Source organism: Bufo bufo, chromosome 1, assembly GCF_905171765.1.
Source record: "Bufo bufo chromosome 1, aBufBuf1.1, whole genome shotgun sequence".
NCBI lineage: Eukaryota > Metazoa > Chordata > Amphibia > Anura > Bufonidae > Bufo > Bufo bufo.
In genome coordinates, this window is record NC_053389.1 from 273,172,656 (window position 1) to 273,198,393 (window position 25,738).

Sequence of the window (25,738 nt, forward strand, 5' to 3'; positions counted from 1 at the left end):
TAGGGCCATGTTAGTGAGTTTGGGCTCAATCTTCATGAGCAATGCTTTCCTACGTTCAATGGACAACGAGGAATTAACGTTTCCTATTAAACAAATGGCGCGTTGCGCCCAGCCACTGAGCTCTTCTGGGTCTATGGCCGTACCCTCAATTCTGGCAGTTTCAGCCAATTCAAATATTTTTGTCATGGGACCTAGACTGTCCAAGAGCTTGTCCTGACAAGCACGAAGAGCAGAGTCTAGGCCCTTACGGGGGTTAAAACCCGATTTAGAAAGGAACTGGATCATTTTGGGATCCACATTGGGTGTCTCAGCCACCTTATTTGGAATTAAGGGGCGGGGGCATTCAGCCTTTAATTTATTTCGAGTTTCCTTGGAAAGGGGTTTCCTAACCCTGTTCTCTAAATATTGTGCCACATGTGGAATGGGCAACCATTCAGCCGACCTCGGATGGTGAAGGCTGTCCGGATCAAATAGTGGTTCGCCCTGAGGGTCAAACAGGGAACCAGACCCAGGAGTATTATTTTCCGTACCCACATTAGAAGGGGGGTGAAGCGGAGGGGCAAACCCTTCTTCCTCATCAGCCACCCGGACCCCTTCCAAATCTACATCAGAGGCATACTGGTCCTCACTGCAAACCTCCTCATCGGACTCAATTTCAGAGTCAGAGCTTAGTTCGGGACGAGCCCGAGCGGACTTCCAGGGGCGCGCTTTTTCCGCCTGGCGCGGACAGGCTCTCTTGCGTGACCTATGCACGCCGTCTCTTGATGGAACCAAGCCATCATTGCAATCAATTCTGGAGGTAGCTGGGGTAATATCAGCAGGTGGGGTGGCGACAGGATTTTGCGCTCTGAGCGCCTGAGAAATAGTTTGAGAAATCATGCTAGAAACATTGCCCATGGCATTAGCAATTGCAGATGAAATAGATTGCTGCAAATCTGCAACCTGGGGCTCTGCATGTAAAAGGTTTGAGGCTGCAGGTCGCAGGGCTGAGGTAGTGGAGGGACCCACTGGAGCAGAGGGCATAGGAAGATCGTTAGGGAAGGACATGATAAAGGAGTTAGTCACTCCTGGTAACAGCAGAGCGCTAAGGGGGAAAGATAATAACTTAACTAGGCACAGGCAGGCAGGAGCAGGCACCGACCGTGTCAGGAGAGCGGTAAGATGGCGCCGACGGAGCGGAGAAGGGGAGGAAACAGACACGCCCCCGTACACCCAAGGTGTGCAAAGATGGCTGCCGAGATGACCAGCCCCGGCGCCACAAGGTATATTAAGGGAACACCAAGATGGCGCCCGAGAATCCCGTGCTCCGAGCGCCCCGCCCCCCCCCCCCGCGACTGCCCCCGAAGTCCCGCGAGATGCGAGACTTCGGGCGGCAAGAAGCGCGAACAACTAGACGACCAGGTAATGGCGCCTGAAGTAAGCAGAGATGGAGAAAGGGGGGGGGGGGGGAAGCTGGGCAAAGAACTGATAAGCTAGCAGCGAATGCGCCGGAACGGAACCGAATAAAAATCAAGGAATAGGGTAAAAGGCAGAAGCAGGAGCGATAAATCGCCAGAGAAAACGAAAAAACCTAGGGATAAGATAAGGTAGAGGGAAAACGATAAAGAAAGCTCAAACTTTCATATAGTTATGGAAAGAAAAAACCATATAACCCAATTTAAAAATATTACAAGACAAAACCCATATAAAACTAGGTTAAATACTGTGAGACAAAACGAGAGGTACTTATCTGCTGTGGGCAGCAGCAAAGAAAGAGGGAGAGATGACAGAGGAGGACCTATTTATGGACTGTCTATGGGAGGGGTTCTTTGGGGTTGTCCTTAATTTTTTATGCTAATTCTTTGCTGCTGTTGGTTTCAGTAAAGAAGGAGAAAAGCAATACGAAGCCTCCGTGTCTTGATATAAAATCTAGGTTTCCTTCTTCTCCACAAATAGGAGGAGAGATACTTCCGCATGGTAGTGAAGAAGGTTTCAGGTAAGTACATGGGTAATATCTGTAAATAGTAGAGGATTTAGGGAAGAATGTATGTCTGCAATAAGTTTTTGCGGCCCATCCAAGACAAGTATGGAAAGTTGTATTCCTTGAGTAGTCTAGATATCTTAAGTGTTAGAGGACGAAAGTTGAGTGAGTACAGGTCTTCTGGTTTGTTTGGAATTTGCACCCCCAAGTATTTTATGGAGTTTTCTGCCCAATAAAACGGAGAAGTTTGGCTTAACAGGGTCGCCTGGGATTGGGTGAGAAAGATATTCAGAAGGTCCGATTTGGAGTACTTTATTTTAAAATTTGATATATTGCCGTATTGTTTTAAAAGATCCAATAGCCTGGACATTGCAGTGTTTGGGTTGGAGATCAGTAATAGTAGATCATCTGCGAAGGCAGATATGAGATGTGTGTGTGAGTTCTGTGTAAAGCCTTCTATGACATCGTCCTGTCTGAGCTTTTGAAGTAATGCTTCCATTGTCATTATAAATAGGGAGGGGGAAAGGGGACAGCCTTGCCTCGTGCCATTTCTTATGTTGAAAGACTGAGACAGGGTTCCGTTGACTCTAACTCATGCAGAGTATAATGTGAAGATTGCTTCTATGTATTGGAGTGGAAGATTGAATTGCCGCAGTGTATAGTGCATAAAGTCCCAGGCGACCCTGTCGAACGCCTTCTCAGCGTCAGTGCCTACAAGCACAAGGGGAGTTTTTTTTGACCTTACCAGATATATTGAGTTTAACAGGCGTATGACATTAAACCTACCCTCTCTTCCCTTGACAAATCCCTAGCTAATAGTTTGGCCCAGATTTTGATGTCAATATTTAGCAGTGAGATGGGCCTATAGCTGGAGCATAGGCTAGGATCTTTTCCTTCTTTAGGTAGAATAGTTATATGCGCTTCCAGCGCTTGTCGTGGGAGGTGACCCCCTGTGAGTAGGTTATTGCATAGTAAAGTGAGACGGTGTAGGAGAATGTCTTGAAACTGTTTATAGTATCTGAGCATTAATCCATCAGGACCTGGGCTTTTTCCTAGAGGGAAGGAGAGCATTGTGTCTTTTACTTCCTGTATTGTAATTGGTTGGGTTAGGCTTCATTCACACGTCCGTAATTCTGTTCCGCATTTTGCGGAACAGAATTGCGGACCCATTCATTTCTATGGGCCCGCACGATGTGCTGCCCGGATCCGGAAATGCGGACCCGCACTTCCGGGTCTGCATTTCCGTTCCCTAAAAAAATAGAACATGTCCTATTCTTGTCCGCAATTGCGGACAAGATTAGGCGTATTCTATTATAGTGCCGGCGATGTGCGGTCCGCAAAATGCGGAATGCACATTGCCGGTGTCCGTGTTTTGTGGATCCGCGTGTGAATGGACCCTTAGTGTTTATCTGCCTCTGAGACTGTAGGAAGATTCAGCACTTTAAAGAAAGCTAATATATTTGTTTGTTTGTTGGAGATATTTGAAGGGGAGTCTTGATTCGCTAAATTATATGGAGAGGAGTAATATTCTTTGAATGCTGCTATTTCAGAAGTACGAGTGACCATGCTACCTGTCTGGGTGGTAATTGAGGATATAAAGGTTTTTTCTCTACGCTTCTTGATTAAAGCCGACATCAGCTTGTCTCCTTTGTCTCCATCAGCTTGTCTCCTTTAGCCATTTTTGTATTTAATAGTAGTTTCAATTGCTCTCGCATTTTAGACAATTCCTCAAGTAAATTAGAAGTGGGAGTTTTTTTATGCATTTTTTTTCTAGGTCTCTAATATGTGATAAGTGAGTCATTATCATTTTCTCCCACGTCTTTTTTACCCGTGTGCCAAGTGCTATAAATAGCCCTCTCATATACGTTTTATGTGTTTCCCAGATTATGGGTTCTGTCATGCCTGGTGTTGGGTTTGTGTCAAAAAAGAACTGAAGGTGGTTCATTAGGAAGTCTATTTCTTTTTTATTATCTAGTAATGTTTCATTAAGATGCCAAGTCCAATCCCTCCTAGGCAAGTCTTTGATTGTTAGGGCTCTTTCACACCTGCGTTATTGTCTTCCGGCATAGAGTTCCGTCGTCGGGGCTCTATGCCGGAAGAATCCTGATCAGGATTATCCTAATGCATTCTGAATGGAGAGTAATCCGTTCAGGATGCATCAGGATGTCTTCAGTTCCGGTACGGAACGTTTGTTGGCCGGAGAAAATACCGCAGCATGCTGCGCTTTTTGCTCCGGCCAAAAATCCGGAACACTTGCCGCAAGGCCGGATCCGGAATTAATGCCCATTGGAAGGCATTGATCCGGATCCGGCCTTAAGCTAAACGTCGTTTCGGCGCATTGCCGGAGCCGACATTTAGCTTTTTCAGAGTGGTTACCATGGCTGCCGGGACGCTAAAGTCCTGACAGCCATGGTAAGTGTAGCGGGGAGCGGGGGAGCAGTGTACTTACCGTCCGTGCGGCTCCCCGGGCGCTCCAGAGTGACGTCAGGGCGCCCCAAGCGCATGGATCACGTGATCGCATGGATCACGTCATCCATGCGCATGGGGCGCTCTGACGTCATTCTGGAGCGCCCCGGGAGCCGCACGGACTGTAAGTATACCGCTCCCCCGCTCCCCACTACTACTATGGCAACCAGGACTTTAATAGCGTCCTGGGTGCCATAGTAACACTGAAAGCATTTGGAAGACGGTTCCGTCTTCAAATGCTTTCAGTACACTTGCGTTTTTCCGGATCCGGAGTGTAATTCCGGCAAGTGGAGTACACGCCGGATCCGGACAACGCAAGTGTGAAAGAGGCCTTAGTTGTATTAATACGGGTGCGTGGTCCGAGAAAGTGGTTAGGCCTATTTCGGCTTTCTTTAGGGCCGGTAAGGTGCTATCATGTATAAAGAGGTAGTCAATTCGCTGATGTGTTTTATGTTACTATTAAATTTATTAAATCTTCAGAGAAAAAGATAAAAAAATAAATTTCTGTGAAGCCCGCACAATCTATCTGAATTCCTGAGTTTCCCACAAACTCAGGAATTTGGGGCTGATAATCCTCAGGGGGTGGGGTCCATGTGGGCTTACTCTGGGGGGCTGCTACCTTGGGGCACCTTCTGGAGGGTCCTTTATCAGCAGACTCAGTATCGGAGGCAAGCATGGCGTATGCCTCTTCAGCTGTGTATACTCATTGGGATGGACGGGCCATTTTTATTTTATTGGGGTGTGACGTGTGAAATGTGTAAACCTTTATTTAGTGTGAGGGAAGTGTATGTTGTGTTTTCACACGTGAAGGGGCTTGTTATAAATTTGAAATTAAATTTAGAAGAAAAATAAATAAAAATGTCTTTTCTGCAAAAAAAAAGTCTTCTGCACAAAAAAATGCTTTTCTGCACAAAAAAAATACCTAAAAAATGTGCAGATGCAAATAAGCTCACTACTGATCGGTGCTCTGCAGCACGCATACAGATCGTGCGTGCGTGCAAAAACTGTAGTATAAAAACTAACTACAGTGTTAAAAAAGTGAACATTGGCTAAAAATTAACTTTTATATATATATATAGAACTCTATATACACTCACCTAAAGAATTATTAGGAGCACCATACTAATACGGTGTTGAACCCCCTTTTGCCTTCAGAACTGCCTTAATTCTACGTGGCATTGATTCAACAAGGTGCTGATAGCATTCTTTAGAAATGTTGGCCCATATTGATAGGATAGCATCTTGCAGTTCATGGAGATTTGAGGGATGCACATCCAGGGCACGAAGCTCCCGTTCCACCACATAACAAAGATGCTCTATTGGGTTGAGATCTGGTGACTGTGGGGGCCATTTTAGTACAGTGAACTCATTGTCATGTTCAAGAAACCAATTTGAAATGATTCGAGCTTTGTGACATGGTGCATTATCCTGCTGGAAGTAGCCATCAGAGGATGGGTACATAGTGGTCATAAAGGGATGGACATGGTCAGAAACAATGCTCAGGAAGCCCGTGGCATTTTAACGAATTGGCATTAAGGGGCCTAAAGTGTGCCCAGAAAACATCCCCCACACCATTACACCACCACCACCAGCCTGCACAGTGGTAACAAGGCATGATGGATACATGTTCTCCTTCTGTTTACGCCAAATTCGGACTCTACCATTTGAATGTCTCAACAGAAATCGAGACTCATCAGACCAGGCAACATTTTTCCAGTCTTCAACAGTCCAATTTTGGTGAGCTCGTGCAAATTATAGCCTCTTTTTCTTATTTGTAGTGGAGATGAGTGGTACCCGGTGGGGTCTTCTGCTGTTGTAGCCCATCCGCCTCAAGGTTGTGCGTGTTGTGGCTTCACAAATGCTTTGCTGCATACCTCGGTTGTAACGAGTGGTTATTTCAGTCAACGTTGCTCTTCTATCAGCTTGAATCAGTCGGCCCATTCTCCTCTGACCTCTAGCATCCACAAGGCATTTTTGCCCACAGGACTGCCGCATACTGGATGTTTTTCCCTTTTCACACCATTCTTTGTAAACCCTAGAAATGGTTGTGCGTGAAAATCCCAGTAACTGAGCAGATGGCGTCTGTAAAAAAGGGGCGGGAAGGGACAGGGATGGAGGGTGGTTTAGGGATCTGGAACTGCTGGAAAGGAAAAAAAAATATCCAGATTTTCTTCTTCTTTTCTTCTTCTTTTCTTCTTCTTTCAGCAGGAAAGGGTTAAAATTGCTGTGGTGTGCACCACAAGTCCCAGCAAGCCAACAGCAGCACAGAAAGGCACAGAACCTCTCTGCATGCAGTCACCAGCTAGAATGGCTGCATGCAGGGAGGTTCTGCTCTTTCCTGTGCAGCTGTAGCGCTGCCATTGGCTATAGCGTTGCTCCAGCCAATCGCAGCGCTGGCAGGGGACGCCAAACATCGGTGTCCCTGCCTGACCTCGGGGGAGACAGGTGCTGACTAGTTCAGCACCATTCACTCCTCTACAATCCCTGTACCACCCCCCTGCAGCTCCGTGAATGATCCGGAGCTGCGATTGGCCGCTCTGCAGAAACCGGCCAATCGAAGCGATCTGTGCTGAGGGGGGCGGAAAAACCTCCCTGTGCCCCTAGGAGAGATGGCTGCCTGCCGTGCAGAGCAGCCATCCTACCCCGGTCACCGAGGGATTTCTTTCAGGGACCGGGTGTACACACCGGGATTTGTGTCCCGCTTTTCTGCGCCGTACATGTACGGCGCTGGTATCCTACGGGTTCAGGGGCGGACTGACAACTCATGGGGCCCCGGGGCATTAGGAGATTATGGGTCCCCTGTGTCCCTGCCCACCCTCAAGCCACACCCACACACAGCCCCACACACCTATCGCGCCGCGCCAGCTCCAGGCTCATGTGGGCCCTTGGGTTATAAAGTCTCAGTGGGCCCCCTTACACAGTGATAACATAGTAGATTTCCCCTGCAGTCCTATGTAACAACACAGATAACACTAGTCCTGATAATGTGGTAGTGTTACCTGCAGTCTTATGTAAAACTACAGATAACACTAGTGTAGATCATGTGGCAGTGTTACCTACGTCCTTAGTGTGCCTCCCTGTGTCTCTCCCATGGACTCCATGCTGGCAGCGATGCCTCCTCTTGCATCTTCTTCTTCTTGCACCGCACAGAACATCCTGCTGCAGCTGCGTCAAGACATAGAAACACTGTGGGCATGGTGATGGTGACACATGCAGGGAGAGACACACAGACACACACACACACACACACACACAGGGACAGACACACAGCTAGGCCTCACCACACTCCAGCCAGGCTCCTCTCCGTACAGGAACACACAGGGTCACTAGTGGGGGGGAGCAGGGTTACTAGTGGAGTGACAGCAGGAGGGAAGAGCAGGGTCACTAGTGGGGTGACAGGAGGAGGGGGGAGCAAATGTCACTAGTGGGGTGACAGGAGGAGGGGGAGCAGGGTCACTAGTGAAGTGACAGGAGGAGGGGGAGCAGGGTCACTAGTGGGGATCACAGGAGGAGGGGGGAGCAGGGTCACTAGTGGGGATCACAGGAGGAGGGGGGAGCAGGGTTACTAGTGGGGTGACAGGAGGAGGGGGAGCAGGGTCACTAGGGGGGGGGGACAAGAGGTGGGACCACAGGTGAACAGGCAGGCTACATGTGTAAAATACATCTATACCACTAGTAACTATCACAGTGCCACCTATCCACAGCTGAACCTATGGTAATGGGCATTTGAACGCCCTGAACACTGTACACTGCCATTCTGCAGATCGTACGTTACAGTACAGACTTGTCACCACTTACTCAGGGCAGCAGCATCTTCCTGTTTATTGTATTTCCCCAACTAGAGGTCTCCCTTCCTTGCCTGATATCTTACTTCCGGTTATTGCGTTCCACATGACGTACATCTCTACGTTCCACTCCATATTCGGGTATAGGTGCCGAGGTCAGCAGTACTTCCGGCACTTATGGCTGATGGGTGACGGTCTCTTCCAGATAATATGATAGTATGCGGTATACCGACACCTGATAATATGCTGATAATGTCTGAACCATCTTCTAATGTGCTTTAGCAGAGTATCTGCCTATATTGGCAGTACGCCACTGCCAGGAGCCTCTCACGGGGCCCCCTAGTGGCCATGGGCCCTCGATCCATGCCCGAGTGCCCGAATGGTCAGTCCGCCCCTGTACGGGTTAACATAAACGCCCAGGAGCAAAAGTACAGTTTGTGTGCCTTAGGGCTCGTTCACACGACCGTGCCGTGTTTTGCGGTCCGCCCGTGTGCCTTCCACAATTTGCGGAACAGAACAGGAGGCCCATTATAGAGATGCCTATTCTTGTTCGCAAAACGGACAAGAATAGGAAATGTCTCATAATTTTTGCAGGGTCACGGAACGGAGCAACGGATGCGAACAGCACATGGAGTGCTGTCCGCATCTTTTGCAAACCCATTGATATGAATGGTTTCGTATACGGAATGTAAAAACGGCCCATATACGGAACGCAAAAAACGTTCGTGTGAATGAGCCCTTAGTTTCATATTTCCTATAGACCTTCAGCTAACCTGTGGAGTTTGTGTTTTTACCACAAAAAACACAGGGGGGGAAAAACTTCACTAATAACACAGAGGTGCAGAAAGATGATCCTGGCTGGAGTAGTTTTCCGCCAACATTTACACCTGTTTCCACGCGTAATTGTTAGTAAATTTGCCGGGGTCCAACTCCCGGCACCCCTGCTGTTCAGATGTTTGAAGAGACCACAACTCTTACCTAAGCCAGTGATGTCACGTTCATTGGTCACATGGCCTAGGCCGCAGCACGGCTGCTACCCAATGGCACTGTGCTTGGTAAACTGTGAGGATGCCATGGCCTCCTCAAACAGCTGATTGGTGGGGGTGCCTGAAGTCGGACCCCCGCCAATCTGATATTGATGACCTATCCTGAGGATAAGTTATCTATATTAAACAGCCGGACAACCCCTTTAAGACTTGTGTAAGAAACTTCAGTTTTAATACATTCCCCCTGTGTTAAACCAAAAGTTTTATCACACATAGCATGCCAGATTTCTCCAGTTTTTCCATCATTGCCGGATGTTAGCTCTAACGCTTCTGGTACATGGCGATCTTGGTTTCTACACTCGTCTGTGTAGCAGTGCAGCCACTGAACTGAATGAAGTCCAAGCGCAACTTGACCCAGGGAATTATGATATGTTCTACAGTTTTTGGGCCCATGCTGTTCCATTTATTTCAAGTGTTATCCCATAAACCTAAAAATAAAATTGTGTATGAAGGAAGGCTTAAAGGGGTTGTCGCCTTAAGATAACTCATCCCCGATCCACAGGATCAGCTGGAGTCTGACGGCTGGAGCTCTCATGATGAACGGGAGGACCGTGCTCCCCCATTTGAATGGAGCGGTGATCACACATGCATGTTTGCTGCCCCATTCAAAGTAGGAAGCACAAGCCCCTGTTCTTTTGATCAACGGGGCCCCCAGCTGGACCCCTGCTGATCAGGGGATAAGCTGTCTGAATGGGACAACGCCTTTAATGTCTTCTTGGGCAATTATGTAAAATGCCCCAAATACATATATATGCACGTGCCACTGGTAGAATAATTCTACTGCCGATACGCAATGCCAGCTACTGTGATTTGATACTATAACGGTGGTGTGTATTATGCCGTAGAGTCCAGGTGTTGACAGGAATGGACAGAGGTCTCTGAATAAAACATACCAGCAAGCCTCAGATTACGGCACAGTTTCCAGCATACATAATTTTCCGGGTCACCTTGTGTATCCGTGTATACCTGGCAGCCTCAGTCACCTTCATGTCTCAGTGTGAGAAATGTGTAGAGGGAGCAGGCTTCTCAGTCTTGTGTGTAACTGGAGGACACAGGAGGCCCTGCCTACAGAACGCACTCACATTCCATATTTTATGTGGCTGAGGGGCCACCAGAGGTGCGAAGCCTGGCTGCTCCTTATACAAATCCAATCAATGGATGAGGCGTGCTTGTCAGTAGTTAGTCACTCTCAGACAAGCAGGGTTCCTCATTTCCGTAGAGGGCACACTTACGTGCAGAGCTGACTAATATTTGTGAGGCTAGAACTTCATGATAACTTGTCGTTGCTTTTAATACAAATACTGGTAAAACTGTGCCAGCAAACTTGAGACTCTTGCAAAAACCCATCATAGTCAGATTCATTGTGATGGTCATAAGGTTGTTTGCAACTTTTAGGGAATCACTGATGATGTGGCAAGGATGATAGTTTTGTTTAAAGGGGTTGTCTCATTTCAGCAAATGGCATTTATCATGTAGAAAACGTTAACACAAGGCACTTACTAATGTATTGTGATTGTCCATATTGCCTCCTTTGCTGCCATGATTCATTTTTCCATCCATTATACACTGCTTGTATCCAGGGGTTACGACCACTTTGCAGTCCAGCAGTGGTGGTCGTGCTTTCACACTATAGGATAAAGTGCCAGCCTATGTGCGCTCCCGCAGTCCTGGTCACCAGAGAGGCCTGCACCTTTTCCTATAATGTGCAAGCACGGCCACCGCTGCTGGATTGCTACAGCATTGCCGGAGGCTGTCTGAAGGCCTGCCAACCCCATTAGCTATAATGGGGACCGGCGGAGATCAGGCCACAACACGGCAAATATGCAAAGAATCGTCCAGACTAAAACCTCTGCACACAGTGGTTTTAGTCCAGCCAATTCTCTGCATAAATCTCCACCAGTCCCCATTATGGTTAATGGGGTCGGCGTGTATCAGGTACGATCTGGCTCACTGCCAGAACATCCTGCCAGAGATGTCTAGCGCTAGTGTGAAACTAGCCTAAGTGTCTTGCATTCATTTTGTCTACATGATAAATACCATCTGCTGAAGTTAGACAACCCCTTTAAAGGGATTATGTCACCAGGATTTTGCCTCCAGGGCTGTTCCAATATGCACTATGGTCTTCCTGATTATGTTTTAAATATACCAGTCTTATACCTGCCATCTATGCTTTAGGTCAGGGGTGGCCAACCCACGGCTCGCAAGCCGCATGCGGCTCCTTGCACCTTCACCTGCGGCTCTCAGAGGAGCGCTCTCTCCTTTACATATGCGGCTCGCAAGGGGAGCGGACCAGGGATCTCGCAGGTATCGAAATATTAGCAGCACAGGGGAGAAGGAAGAAGAAAGCAGTCCGCCCTCCCCCCTGTGCTGCTGCTGCTGCCACCAATGAAAATGCAGAGGGGAAGAGGAGGGGAGGGGCTGTGGCCACTGCCACCAATGAGGCGGGTGCTGGCTGCAGAATAATTTAGCCCGCACCCGACCTCTATGAGAGGTAGCTGAGATCCGCGGCAGTTAACGCCGCACCTGAGGGGTTAACTGCCGGGGATCGCAGCGCCGTCATAGAGGCCAGGTGTCGGCTATGTGATTATGCCAGCACCCGCCTCCTGTATCTGTATTAAAGGTTGTTATTGGTGGCACAGTGCACCCCCCCTCTTAATACATGAAGGACCGCGCTCTGACCTGACGCTCTGCACGTCAGGTCACTGCGGAGAGGGCGTCATAGTCTTCAGAGCAGCGGCAGCAGAGGTAGGATAAGCCCGCTCCTACAGTTTTATTTTATTAAAGTACTGATCTGGGGGTCTTATCTGACATGGGGGTAGTATGAGCTCAGATAAGACCCCCAAATCCTCATCAGACCCACAAAATAAGCCTCACCAGTGCTCATATAAGACACCAGAAATCAGACACCCCATGCTTACATCTCCCCTGTTAAATCACCCGTGAGCATCTGAGCATGGGGCGGTCATCTGATAATAAGGCGGTCATCTGAGCATGGGGCATTATCTGAGCATGGGCGGTCATCTGAGCATGGGGGGTAATCTGAGCATGGGGCCGTCATCTGAGCATGGGGCCGTCATCTGAGCATGGGGCCGTCATCTGAGCATGGGGCCGTCATCTGAGCATGGGGCCGTCATCTGAGCATGGGGCGGTCATCTGAGCATAGGGCTGTCATCTGAGCATAGAGCTGTCATCTGAGCATGGGGCCGTCATCTGAGCATGGAGCGGTCATCTGAGCATGGGGCCGTCATCTGAGCATAGGGCGGTCATCTGAGCATAGGACTGTCATCTGAGCATGGGGTGTCATCTGAGCATGGGGCGTCATCTGATAATAAGGCGGTCATCTGAGCATAGGGCGGTCATCTGAGCATGGGGCGGTCATCTGAGCATAAGGGCGGTCATCTGAGCATAAGGGCGGTCATCTGAGCATAAGGGCGGTCATCTGAGCATAAGGGCGGTCATCTGAGCATGGGCGGTCATCTGAGCATAAGGGTGTCATCTGTGCATGGGGCGGTCATCTGAGCATAAGGGCGGTCATCTGAGCATAAGGGCGTCATCTGAGCATAAGGGTGTCATCTGTGCATGGGGTGGTCATCTGAGCATAAGGTGGTCATCTGTGCATGGGGCGGTCATCTGAGCATAAGGGTGTCATCTGAGAAATCTTGAAACACATTGTGAAAAACAAAGATTGCCAGAAGTCACTAAAGCTGTCTACACTACAGGTAGGAAGGGTGGTTTAAATGCCCTTTTAAATGTTTGATAACTCAATTGCAGTAATACTGTCGTGTGCACGCATATTTGTGTAAACGGTTAGCTTGTGGCTCCTGGCGGTCATACGTTTTTTTCTGGCTCTTTGTGTCTGTAAGGTTGGCCACCCCTGCTTTAGGTTATCTAAAAAATCGCTTTTATTGATATGCAAATCACCTTGATAAGGAGCCTAAGGGGCTGTCCCTATCGCCATTGGAGCCCAGCTGCCCCCCTTCGAGAGTGGGAGGTGCCCATCTACTGATACTGGGCAGGGTTGGCACCACCCCTTCCTCACTAGGCAGTAGAGAGTGCAGTCTAGTCTAAGCTGTGAATGAGTTAATGGCTTAGGATCAGAGCTGACAAGGAAAACATGAGGGAAAGAGTTACTTAAAGGGGTTGTGTCACTTCAGCAAACGGCATTTATCATGTAGAGAAAGTTAATACAAGGCACTTACTATTGTATTGTGATTGTACATATTGCTTCTTTTGCTGGCTTGATTCATTTTTCCATCACATTTTACACTGCTCTTATCCATGGTTACGACCACTGCTGCTCGCAGATATGAGGTGTTAGAAACCTAGAATGTGTCGGCAGATAAGAACCATTTGGCCCTATCTTATATGAAGGATGGCCTTATGCCTATCCCATGCATGCTTAAACTCCTTCACTGTATTTGCAGCTACCACTTCTGCAGGAAAGCTATTCCATGCATCCACTACTCTCTCAGTAAAGTATTACTTCCTGATATTACTTTTAAACCTTTGCCCCTCTAATTTAAAACTATCTCCTCTTGTAGCAGTTTTTCTTCTTTTAAATATTCTCTCCTCTTTTACCTTGTTGATTCCCTTTATGTATTTAATTATCATTAATTATGTGTTCAGGACGGAAGCTGCTGCGCATGTGTGCCTGTGTGCGCTCATGCATTCCCGGCCACCAATAGTGTGGATTGCAAGGTGGCCCTAACCATGGGGTGGGTGTGCCGGCCTCTCTGGCCAGGACTGTGGGAGCGCACATAGTCTGGTGCTTTTTTCTATAGTGTGCAAGCACGTCCAGCGCTAATAGATTGCAGGGTGGTCGTAACCACAGATTCTATTTACCCAGCTGCAGCAGTGACTACATGTCGACAAAACATGACTGCTGCAACCAATCAGTGGTCTCTGCTGTGCACTTAATGAAGCCAGTGATTGGCTGCAGTGGTCAGGTGTTGTCGAACCCGGCCAAGAGAAGTGGAGTGGCAGCGTGGGATCTGTCAGCCAAGTACTTACCTGTTTTTTATTTCTGGGGGATCCCAGGGGTTGCCTGGTTTACTCCTGAAACCGGACAGTGAATGCACACACCATACTGTACCTGGAATGGACTGTCTGTTTAGTATTTCTTAGACCTCATGCACACAATTGTATTTTAAATCTGTCTGTACTGTCCACATTTTTAGCGGCTATCACACTGACCCGTTATTTCTACGGGGCCAGCCACACAGTGTTTGTTTTTTTTCTATTGGCGGGAGTGAGAAAAATCTGGAAAGCACATGAAAGGAAAATGTATTTGGCAGATCCATTTTTTTACAGACCAAAATACAGACATGGTCACGTGCATGAGGCCTAAGGCGTCTGTGAGGATATGGTTTTCACTCCCCCATAGACGGCGGTGGTTGGACCAAGATTGCATGCGTCCATTGTTTTTCTCTTACCCATGGCCAGTGTGAATAAGCCCTTACAATTCTCCACCAAAGAAGAAACGAGACCTTGCGCCCAGATTGCACTTCACACTGCATATTTCAGTGCCCTGTAATTACATTAGGACATGACTTTTGCTGTTAGTCACATTTGCTCTACCTCGGTAGCAACCTGAAATCTAGTCCCACCGGCCTTACCAGCATTCCAAAACTGCAACAGGCATTTTCTTCTTCTATGAGTAAAGATCAATTATAGAAGACTGACAAAGCGTTTAGTTCCAGAAAAATAATGTGTGTTCAGTGGGTATCTGAGCCCCCAGGCCCCCAACAATCAGCAAAATAAAGAGGGCCCAGTGAATTGGGCTTGAGTTGTAGTGTCAGGCACAGCCACACATACGAATGTTAAAGGGAACCTGTCACCGGTTTTTAACCATAAGAATCATCGGCATCCTGAGATAGTTCTCCCCCACCCTAATCATCCTAAAAAAAACTCCAAGTACTTCTTTTACAGTCCACTTTTGCTTTTTTCAAGTTATGTAAATTGAATGCTTACCTCATCACTTCCCATTCCTAACCCCACCTCCCGTGGATCCTACCCTCCACCCAAACTCACGTCCCAAATCAGAACCCGTCACCTCACACCGATCATATAATGTATACTGCGCAGCTGCGAGACTTGGAAGAGAAGGGGTGGAGGTGACCAATCATAGAGGGTGTGTCTTATTCGTTTGTGGGCGTGGCTGGACTCATCTCTGAAGCATGGAGGAGACAGGACTCATCTAAGGGGCATTTACATATATGGCGGGAACATTTATTTTAGGTTTTTCTCTGAACTGATAGTTGATTTTAATATAATTATTAATGTATTAAAAAGTATTTATAGAAAAGGGAGTGGATAAATAGGCTTAGAAAGTGATGACCGGTTTCCTTTAAAGTGGAAATGAAATGCATAATAAAAAAGAACTATAGAAAAGAGATACAAAATATTCAAAAATATAAAAAAACAAATACATTTTTTTTTTTTTTTAAAAGCATCCATACCCATAGTAACCCTGTTCACCTGATCCTATACATATAATAAAATAAAATAAAATAGGGAAGACATTTTGTCATTGTTTCAGTATGAATTTGCAAAATGAAAATTGTTGTGCCCAATTGACCTAAATAAAACTAACAAATCCTACAACAAAAGTAAACAGATCACCAGTAATGTACAAAAAACATCATGGGGGGATTTATCAAAGCGGTATAAAGTAGAACTGGCTTAGTTGTCCATAGCAGCCAATCAGATTCCACCTTTCATATTTCACAGCTTCATTGGATAATGAAAGGTGGAATCTGGTTGCTATAGGAAACTAAGCCAGTTCTACTTTACACCAGTTTGATAAATCAAATATCTTTATTTATGCATCATCAGATAATTCAGAAAATCAGTACTAAAAGTGGACTGAAGACAGCATTCACAGGCAAAAACCTGTATTCATAAAGACTTCATGGAGAAGTACATACAGAGTGGAGCGGCGCTTCAGGTGTTGTCCTCTTCTGGGACATGTAACCATCTAAATGAATTTTTGACATTTAAACAACCACTCTACGATAATGTGCTGTGTAATATACCAGTTACAATGTGGATCTAATGATCTATGGCAATGTCGGGCGATTGCACCGGCTCCACCCCTCGGCATGTTACGGAGGAGGGGAGGGACCACAGTCACAATGGAGAAAAACCATAAGTATGCAGCCAGATATAACAGAGTTCCGCCTCTTGCAGACGAACTTAAGGGCTCTGTGCCCGTGCTGCGGGCCGCAAATTGCATAGACCCTGGGCCAGCCGCATGTGGGGTCCGTGATCCGTCGTTCCACTAAAAGATAGGACAAGTTCTATCTTTTTAGGGAACTGAAGCACTCCGTAGTGCTTCCAAGGGGTTCCGTTCCGTGCTTCCGGCCCGCACCATTCCGCATCTCCGGATTTGTGGACCCATTAAAGTCAATGGGTCCACATCCGTGATGCGGAATGCACTCAGAACGGTGCCGTTCATTGCGGATCTGTATATGCAGTCCGCAATACTGCAACGGGCAGCACACGTGGCCTTAATAGAAGGGGAGTCCAGAGTCCCACACCTTGAACCAAAAGTCCTGGACTACATGTCAGTCAAAACAACAACCAGAAGTAGTACCTGTGTGTACACTACGGGTATGCTGTATCAATTGCACATGTGTATACTCGGGAACACTTCTTTCAGGGTACGACTGCTTGGCCACACATCCAAGTCAATTTATTTGCGACTGTAGCATCGCATTAGCCCTGGAAGAAGCCAAAGGGGAAATGTGCGTTGGGCCTGGAGTCAGCGTGGTGGTCGGTATTCTTTATTTATTCTACTATTGATGACTGGTTGTTTTGCTATATGTGAAGAGTTCTCTACTTACAGCATGCAGCCCTTTATTGGGATATATCATGATTTATTTACATCCCTAAGGCACTTTGACATCAATTAGTGGATATGTACACATATGCTGCTTCCCTTTGGAGCAAGTATATGCCACTTTTTTATTAATTGTTGTATTTGTATTTTTAATGATATTCAATAAAATAATATATTTTAATACCATGTAGTTTGGTTATATAGCTTTCTTATATCAGGCAGCTGACCTCTATATTCAGTAGAATGGTATAGCTCATAGATCAGTCCTATGTAATGTATCCATGGCCCAACTGAGACATGGCCTCACTCATTTGACACCTCAGCAATCATGTAATTTCTGATATTCAGTAAGCAGCAGTGTTACACGACATACATGTGCTGGCTAAGCACAGAGGACATATCCATGTCATAAGTATATAGAACTAGTGGTGGAATAAAGTGGGTATTACAATAACTATATCACTGTCTTTATTTTCATGGTTGCTTGTCTCTAGGTGATTTGTAAAATGGCTCCCTGTGATGCTGTCATGTTGTTAATAAAGTTTAGTGTAAAAAAAAAAAACACACCACACAGAGAGCTGCTTCTACACAGAGACTGACAAACATGTTCGGGAGCTGCTGTATGTAGTAATTGTGTATATAATACACTGCTCAAAAAAATAAAGGGAACACTTAAACAACACAATGTAACTCCAAGTCAATCACACTTCTATGAAATCAAACTGTCCACTTAGGAAGCAACACTGAGTGACAATCAATTTCACATGCTGTTGTGCAAATGGGATAGGCAACAGGTGGAAATTATAGGCAATTTGCAAGACACCCCCAATAAAGGAGTGGTTCTGCAGGTGGTGACCACAGACCAATTCTCAGTTCCTATGCTTCCTGGCTGATGTTTTGGTCACTTTTGAATGCTTGCAGTGCTTTCACTCTAGTGGTAGCATGAGACTGAGTCTACAACCCACACAAGTGGCTCAGGTAGTGCAGCTTATCCAGGATGGTACATCAATGCGAGCTGTGGCAAGAAGGTTTGCTGTGTCTGTCAGCATAGTGTCCAGAGCATGGAGGCGCTACCAGGAGGCAGGCCAGTACATCAGGAGACGTGGAGGAGGCCGTAGGAGGGCAACAACCCAGCAGCAGGACCGCTACCTCCGCCTTTGTGCAAGGAGGAACAGGAGGAGCACTGCCAGAGCCCTGCAAAATGACCTCCAGCAGGCCACAAATGTGCATGTGTCTGCTCAAACGGTCAGAAACAGACTCCATGAGGGTGATATGAGGGCCCGACGTCCACAGGTGGGGGTTGTGCTTACAGCCCAACACCGTGCAGGACGTTTGGCATTTGCCAGAGAACACCAAGATTGGCAAATTCACCTCTGGCGCCCTGTGCTCTTCACAGATGAAAGCAGGTTCACACTGAGCACATGTGACAGACGTGACAGAGTCTTGAGATGCCGCGGAGAACGTTCTGCTGCCTGCAACATCCTCCAGCATGACCGGTTTGGCATTGGGTCAGTAATGGTGTGGGGTGGCATTTTTTTGGAGGGCCGCACAGCCCTCCATGTGCTCGCCAGAGGTAGCCTGACTGCCATTAGGTACCGAGATGAGATCCTCAGACTCCTTGTGAGACCATATGCTGGTGCGGTTGGCCCTGGGTTCCTCCTAATGCAAGACAATGCTAGATCTCATGTGGCTGGAGTGTGTCAGCAGTTCCTGCAAGACAAAGGCATTGATGCTATGGACTGGCCCGCCCGTTCCCCAGACCTGAATCCAATTGAGCACATCCGGGACATCATATCTTGCTCTATCCACCAATGTCACGTTGCACCACAGACTGTCCAGGAGTTGGCAGATGCTTTAGTCCAGGTCTGGGAGGAGATCCCTCAGGAGACTGTCCGCCACCTCATCAGGAGCATGCACAGGCATTGTAGGGAGGTCATACAGGCACGTGGAGGCCACACACACTACTGAGCCTCATTTTGACTTGTTTTAAGGATATTACATCAAAGTTGAATCAGCCTGTAGTGTGTTTTTCCACTTTAATTTTAAGGGTGACTCCAAATCCAGACCTCCATGGGTTGAAAAATTTGATTTCCATTTTAAAAATTTTGTGTGATTTTGTTGTCAGCACATTCAACTATGTAAAGAACAAAGTATTTCAGAAGAATATTTTATTAATTCAGATCTAGGATGTGTTATTTTTGTGTTCCCTTTATTTTTTTGAGCAGTGTATATATACTCTGCTCCTCGGTATACTGCTATTCACCTGTTAGAGACCTTGGCAGTTAACTGAAAGCAAGGCCACATGACACATATGAGGGTCACATGATGGACTCTATCTTCAGTTCTATCCAGCTCTCCAATGGATGCATTTTGCAGGCCTATCACTGGCCCTACCATTATTTTTTCTTTAGGGAGAGGCTACTGCGTGGATAAAATAAAGTTCTACAAACAAAATTTTACCATTTCATGATGACAGGTTCTCTTTAAGGCCTCATGCACACGGACGTTTTTTTTTGCGGTCCGCAAAAACGGTTTCCGTTGTTCCGTGATCCGTGTCCGTTTTTTCATCCGTGGGTCTTTCCTTGATTTTTGGAGGATCCACGGACTTGAAAAGTAAAAAAAAAAACAAAGTCAAGTTTGCATTGAAAATGATAGGAAAAACGGACACGGATCACGGACGCGGATGACTATCTTGTGTGCCTCCGTGATTTTTCTTGAATGGGTCCGTGAACCGTTGTCCGTGAAAAAAATAGGACAGGTCATATTTTTTTCACGGACTGGAAAAACGGATCACGGACGCGGAAGCCAAACGATGCATTTTCCGATTTTTCCACGGACCCATTGAAAGTCAATGGGTCCGCGAAAAAAAACGGAAAACGGAACAACGGCCGCGGATGCACACAACGGTCGTGTGCATGAGGCCTTAGGAGCAGAATAAAACATCATATCCACACTACTACTGAGGGGAAAAATGCCACAAAAAGTATGTTTGTATTTCTCTCCTCAGTCCCTATCTAGTGACGTTACAAGTTTGGTATGGTCAAGCCTGCTAACAGACTAATCACCTACTGAAAAGATAAAAATATTATTATTGGTAAGGATTCTAAAAACTCAGCACCATGGCGGAGATTAAGGCTTTGTTCACATTACCGTTCAGCATTTCCGTTCTCCTGCCCCGCTCAGAAGATTTTTGAAGCAGAGACAAAAGTCCTGCATGCACAACTTTTGTCTCCGCTCCAAAATCTTCTTCTGAGCGGAAACCTAATGGATCCCATTATAGTCTATGGGGCCCGTGGGCTCTGTTCCGCTCAGTTATGTGCCGAATCAGTCCTTTCCGTTTTCATGCCCCTATACAGGGCAGGAGAACGGAAAGGCTGAACGGTGATGTGAACGAAGCCTTATCCTAGAATAACTTTTGCAGGAGTCGGCGTTGACATAATTTGCTCCAGTGTCACATAGTGTTTGATAAATTTGGTTAAATTTTACTCCACTTTCTAGGTCAGGCTTAATAAAGTCTATTAAAAACACATTTCCTGTCTGTACACACTAAACAAAAAATTATGACAGTTCATTTTAAAAATGACTGACATTAAATATAACAAAATAAAAAGCATCCTGTGCTGTCATACAGGAAGTATTCTGTCTTGCCCTATTAAAGGAAAAAGGTTGTAGAGTAGAGGTGATATGGGAAAACCATTCCCTATCACTAAAAAGTAAGCTAGGTACATTCATTGCCACAGATATAGGCACCGTTATGTAGACTGGCTTAACACATTAATGCAACAAAAGCACATTACACAACATTGGCTACATCTGTACTTCTTTCCTCTAGACCAGAGGTAGGCAACTTCCCGCACTCCAGACGTTATGAAACTACAACTCCCAGCATACATACTTACTTGGCTGTTCTTGTAACTCCCATAGAAGTGAAAGGAGGATTCTGGGAGTTGTATTTTCAGAACAGCTGGAGTTTCAGAGGTTGCTAATCCCTGCTCTAGACAGTGGTTATACACTTGGTTCCAGCGACGTTCACCCCCATTAGAATACTTGATAAGCACTGTAAGTCTCAGAGTCACGGTGGAGGACTTGACCTGCCATGATGATATTTTACTCTGTGGGCTTTACAACTTACCATCATTGGACATGGTTTAGTTTTTAAAAATAAAAATTTGAGTCTCTTGAAGGCCAGTAGTGAAGAGTAAAGGACCATGGGGGGAATTTATCATTCCTCCTCCTATGCCAGTTTTCTGGCATTAGAAAAACTTGCGTAAGTGGCGTTTCTACACCGACCTCACCACTTTCCCAAGAAAGGGACATGGTGAGAGAGGGGTGAGGTTAGTGGGCCCAGCACATTTATCTTCTTTTACACTGGGGTTCAATAAAGGGGTTCTCTGGGTTACAGTCATTAGCACATCGGTGGGTCCAACACCCAGGACCACTGTTGATCAACTGTTTCGGGTTGCCACAGTGACAAAGTAGGGTATGGAGCAGAAGGCCACATTGTGTAGTTTCTGGCGTGGGCGTACTGAAGCTCAACTCTCATTCACTTGAATGAGAGCTGAGCTGCAGTACACTATACAGTGTATGGAGACATCTGCCTCTATTTTTGTTCACTGTATAGTTACCGGCGTCACGGCAAACCAAAACAGCTGATCAGTGGGGTTGCCAGGAGTCAGATATTGATGAACTATCTAAAGGATAGGTCATCAATATCTGTAGCCCCGAGAACCCCTATAAGGCAGTGCCTAGGGGTCTATGGCCAGAAGGTGTCAGGTGCAATAAAGCTGAAGTACATAGTCGACAGAAAAGAAGGGTTACTGTACTATAACTGTACTATAAATGGTTGGTAGTGTGCCCATGACCTTAACTGTCCAAGTTCTAGACCACTCTGAGTGGAGCCTTCCTAATTCTACTGAAAAGCTAAATGTTTAAGTATGACCGCAGATAAATCCAATAGTCCACCTCCACCATGTCACACTTATAAAGGTCTAGGAAGCTGAGTTACCAGGAGTTGTTTGGTGGGGACTTACTGTACCTATGTCACTTTCTCCCACTGTGAGAAGTAGCATACCACTTTTAGAATGTATAGAATATATTTAAATATTGTGCTTTTCAGTAAACCCATCCACAGATCGATCAGTAGTTTCCTGCTTGTTGACAGTATCCAAATAACAACAGATTTTTTCAGAGAAAAATAATTTCACTCGCCTCCACCCTTAGGGGTGGTGCATGACACAGGGCTTCAAAGAACACCAAATAAGGAATGACTGTGTCATGCTCCGCCCTTCAGGCTCTACACTAGGCGTAACAGTTTCAGTTTTGCACGGCTCCTTTAAAGGGGTTATCCCATGACTAATGTAAAACATGAAAATCAGACGTCATATAGCACATGACAACCTCTTTCTAACAAAGCTCGAACCAGACCTGTACCTAACATGGATGATGGATCCAGAGATCTCTCCATTCATTGCTCTGCTAGATTTATATCAAGCTGACAGCTCAAGGGGAGTGTCTTTTCTGCTGTAGCTCAGGAGGCGTGTCTCAGCTCTCCCTATCACAGCTCAGGAGGCAGTTGAAGGATGAAACTGAGCATGTGCGGCCTTCTCAGTGAGCAGGACAAAGAGATAAGAAAAAAACTAACAGGAGGTGGCGCTATACAGATACATTTTATTGAATAACTCACTGGCTATGCTAAATTTTAATTACATGCAATTACAAAAGTATTCAGATCCAGGTGCTGGTTTGAAAACTAGAATATTTTTCATGGGACAACCCCTTTAAGTAACAATGGCTTGAATGTCTAAAAATGGAGCTTCCTTTTAAATCTTCTACTTAATACATAAAATGTTTAACCTTACACTTCTGTTTCCTCCATATTTCCATCATTTTAATGGGTTCCTGTAATTGCGCTCGTGAAACACATTCAGACTATCTAGATACAATTGTATCAGAACATCCATCCACCAAATAATATCTTTATAAGAGGAATAAAATATGTGGGGGTGATTGTATCTTTCATCCTCAAAATTACAGATATTACTAACCAGAGAGACAACGATATGTACGGATCATTGCTTATTTATCAAAAATTTCAGCCAAATCTTTTTGAAAAAATAATGTAACAGATTAAATCTTCCGTCTCCAGACACAGTGGCTAGGAATGGGACAGCAAAGATAAACAGCACCAGAATACAAATCCAGTCAGATTGTATCTTTACAGAAAAAATATACGACTTCTTCTGGCAGGTGGTAAAAATGATATAGGGAAGCAATCCCAAGCCCCAGACAGATCTAATAAAGCATTGCAGTAAAGAAAACACTTCTATCTTTATAAGAGATCTATGTTATATAAGGTGAATAAAGTCTCTCCACCTCCCACGGTCAAACAGGAACAGTTGTGACTGACACAAAATTTATACTAAAACCCACCTATTTAGGAAGTCATTCTCTCATAGAATTCCACCAATAAGTCTTACCTTTTAATGGTGGATCTCAAACTCTTATTGAATTCAATACATTTTCTGGAGTGTTCTGTATGGAAACTGAAAAAGGAACCACAGCTACAGACCAGGGAAAGGGTACTTTTTTTTTCTAGGCCCCAGTGCAAGCTCTGTACCAGGGTCCTCCTTCATCTGCCATTTATAATACTGGTGTCTTGTTGTATTTTCTGATCAGGCACCAGTGCCTGGTTGTGACAGCTATCAATGTATGCTGCATATCCATACTCCAGGGCTAGGTTGCAACTTTAATTATTGCACAATCCATGTCAAAACCCATAAATCTCTCAATCAATTCAACAGTGAGCAATGCACTCAATAGTAAATAATCCACAACAGTGGTGTAGATAAAGGCGCACGGGCCCTGGTGCAGAATTTCAGCTTGGGTGCACTTAGCCTTTCTGCTGCCTAAGGTAAAAACTCTTGACCTAACCCTTTCCCTCAAGCCAGAAGTGTTACTTGACCAGCATGCACTTTCTATAATACCGGTGTCTTCTTATGTGGCACAAGGGTCTTTGGGCCCGGTAGCGACTGCTACCTCTGCACACCCTATAGCTACGCCCCTGATCCACAACAGATCAGTCATGCTGTTTAAGGGGAATATATCATGTATTTCATTTTCATTTCATGAATTAGAAGTGGAAAATAAATATTTATTTATTTTGTTTAAAGTTGTAGCTATTTTTTATAGATTTCTAGGTTTGGCTATATTGGAGGCACACACACATCCTGCATTTCTGTATCGGCACCAGGGAGAGCTGCATTTAGAGACTAATCTGCATGTATAGTTATTATCATGCCTTATCTAGGTCTCCAGCAGTACAAAAGAGTTATAATCTGTCAATAAATCCCTCACCCTCATTTGACATTGAGATGACTTTGTTTACAGTGCCACATTCTACACAGTAAATCTGAGAAGTGAGCGGCTGGAAATGTCAGTCTATCATGTGTGCAGCAGTGACTAACACACCTTATTTGTGATGAGCAAGCATGCTCGGCCGAGTACCGGTTCGGCTCGAGCATCGCTATACTCGGCACGTGGCGGTACTCGGCCGAATACCACGTGTGCTTGTCGAATTGCTTGAGTCTCCTCCCTGCATGTTTGGCGCCTCCTAAGCAGCCAATCAACGTTCAGGTAAGTAATTCCCTTCAGTGTAATGATATAGCCATGTTAGCTATTATCCTTACACTGATTGGCCGGCCGGAACACATGATACCAGTTTATATAGGAGCCGATGTCCCGTGCCCGGATCATTCAGCGTCAGGGAGAGCAGACAGTAGGCAGGGACAGATAGCGTTTTTGCTGAAAATTCACCGATTTAACTCCAAAAAAATGATTGAAAGACCAAACAGTCCTCTTAAGGACTACAGTGTGTGTTTGACAGCAGTGCAGCACCACACACCTCTCTTCCGGGTGTAGGGCTGACGTCATCGGCGCAGGCGCACTGAGGAAGGAGCAGCCAAGCGAGCGTCCTTCTCTCAGAGCGCCTGCGCCGAATGAGGACCGGTACGGCGCAGGCGCGGGATTTGAGCTGCAGGCAGGGCCAGCTGGAGGATGAGAGCGCACGCTGGCCCTGTCAATCAAGTGGAGGAGGGGGCGTTTTTTCAGACCGAGGATGCGGCGGCTACCTGCAAGTCCACCCAACTTGCTGGTAGTGAAGAAATTTGCATATCACAAAAGTACGATTTTTACTGAAATTAAAGCAAAGCCAGAGGTAAGAGGGGTATATATGAAATCTGCTTACATTAGCAAATATATTAAGTCCAAAACTGAAAATTGCTGTTTTGAGGGTGACAGAAGCCCTTTAAATTCAGCAGTATCAGGGACAGGCGTCTTCAGGAAGGGACATCGCTTTTTTAAGTACCCAAAAGCTTTTAACCCCTTAAGGACCGGGCTAATTTTCACCTTCAGGACCAGGCCATTTTTTGCAAATCTGACCAGTGTCACTTTATGTGGTGATAACTTTAAAACGCTTTGACTTATCCATGCCATTCTGAGATTGTTTTTTCGTCACATATTGTACTTCATGACACTGGTAAAATAGAGTCCAAAAAATTCATTTTTATTTATAAAAAGATACCAAATTTGCCAAAAATGTTGAAAAATTAGCAAATTTTCAAGTTTCTATTTCTCTACTTCTATA

General features: G+C 45.9%; 1 long non-coding RNA gene across 1 annotated transcript; it reads right to left on the reverse strand.

Annotated features, from left to right (window-relative positions):
• Nucleotides 1-1,250: 1,250 nt before the first annotated feature.
• Nucleotides 1,251-25,375, reverse strand: LOC121007486. The gene is made up of 3 exons (XR_005780427.1): nucleotides 25,366-25,375; nucleotides 11,774-11,780; nucleotides 1,251-1,389 (listed from the first exon to the last, which is right to left on the reverse strand). It is a non-coding gene; the product is annotated as an uncharacterized LOC121007486 (long non-coding RNA).
• Nucleotides 25,376-25,738: the final 363 nt, after the last annotated feature.